We start from the raw sequence: 1,891 nt of genomic DNA, 5'->3' as shown, positions 1-1,891 counted from the left end.
AGAAGAAAGAGAGGTTCACAGAGAAGAAGCAAAAGCAACTAGGAAATGAAATGAATGATGGAAGAAAGGTAAAAAACCAAAACGGTTTCAAAATGGCAAAAAGATGTAAAAAACCCCATGTATAAACATGACGCAGAGGGGTAAAATTGGAAAGCAGCCCAAACGTTCCCTCACAATAAATGCTCCCTCAGAAAAATAAAACTGACAGCACGCCTAAAAAAATGAAACGGATGCAAGAATACGGAAAGTTCGCGTCAATCAAAAGACATAAACTCCAAAAAAGACGAACCTCAGCTGAACCACAAAACTCAGGCCCGACGCGCCAACCCCCCGCGATAAACAAGATCCGTCAACTAGGAACTCCGCTCCAACAAACCGAAGAAGGCCACCAACGGCCAAAACCATATTCTCCAGCGACAGAGACCGACCTCGTTCGCTCTCCTGCTGCGGGGGCAACTGTTACGGATCTGGCCCACGATCCCACACCCAAAACAGTCTCTAACCTGGTTACCCGGATCTGACCCGCTTCGCCCTTCTGGAAAGTCTGAAATCGGCTTACTAAAGCTTCTAACCAACAATCAAATTCAAATACCTCCCTTATCTTAATCGAATAAGATAAGATAAGATAATCACCATCACCTATATAAAGGGGATCCCCTGGCCCCCTCAGATATGTCATTCACTCTACACACCTTATACCTCTCAAATCCATTCTGACTTGAGCGTCGGAGTGTCTTTGCAGGTATCACCCTCCATTGATCCAGTCAAATAATCCGACATCCGCCTCGATCCGCAAGTTTCCAATCCATCTCTCAACCCGTACCGGACACATCTTGTACAATATACAAATTAAACAAAAGTACAGAACAAAAAATAAACTTAAAACAATGTAAAAAATAATATAAACACAACTTGCCTCTTAAAAAAAGTTTCACACAAATGGAATAAATACAAATGGATGGGTGGTTCTGCAAGTAATGATAATGGTGACAACATAACAATGGTGGCTGACTTCACAACTTCTCAGCTTCAGCAACAAATTGAAACATACGTCAATTATGGTCAAAAAGGGAAAGAAAGAGGACTAAATAGATGTTGGACAAAATTAAAATATTTAATTATTAATAGAGATATTTTTGACATTTAATATGCTAAATTAAATTGGTGTGAGAATTGATTTCAAAATCAGATTCTTTTTGGTCTGATTTGTAAATGAGAAAAAGTGGGAATTTGAATTCTCAAAGGAGTTTAAATCATTCCTTTTTATTTATTTCAAACCCAGAAAAATTCTAATTCTTGAGTATTTCTAGTATCATTGTATCACAATAATTGTTACTCATAACTTCAGCGTGGGAAGTTCTTTGGTGCTGATCATGAAAGTAAGGATGTGATGCTGACACTATGTGTTCACATATTAGTGTGACATATGTGTGGAGACGGTTGATTCATGAGATGCTATTTTTTGGTTAGCTATGAGCTGCATTAATGTTCCCGTTATCTGTTTGGGAGAAGCATCATTAATTAACGTTAAATGTGTAGGCTGATAAGGGAGACTAGACGATGGAGTTTAGAGCTTGGGCCCAATACATTGTTTTTATTGTTGGTATGTCATGAATTTTTAGATTAAAAAAAATCGAAAAGAAGGACCTTGAAAAGAATAAAATGGAATAGTAATATTGTACTAATTGTAGTAATAGTACAGTTATCTAAATAATGTATTTATTAAAAATTTCACTATATTAAACTAAGACATAAATATAGTTTATCTATTAAACTTAAATTCTTAAATTTTTATATCAAAGAATTAATTATTTATAAAAATCGGATTAATATAATTTTATTAATTATAATAAGAAAAAAAAGATTGACATGAAAAAAAACATAATAAGGA

Source organism: Arachis ipaensis, chromosome B06, assembly GCF_000816755.2.
Source record: "Arachis ipaensis cultivar K30076 chromosome B06, Araip1.1, whole genome shotgun sequence".
In the NCBI taxonomy this organism is placed as follows: Eukaryota; Viridiplantae; Streptophyta; class Magnoliopsida; order Fabales; family Fabaceae; genus Arachis; species Arachis ipaensis.
This window is presented reverse-complemented; position numbering follows the sequence as displayed.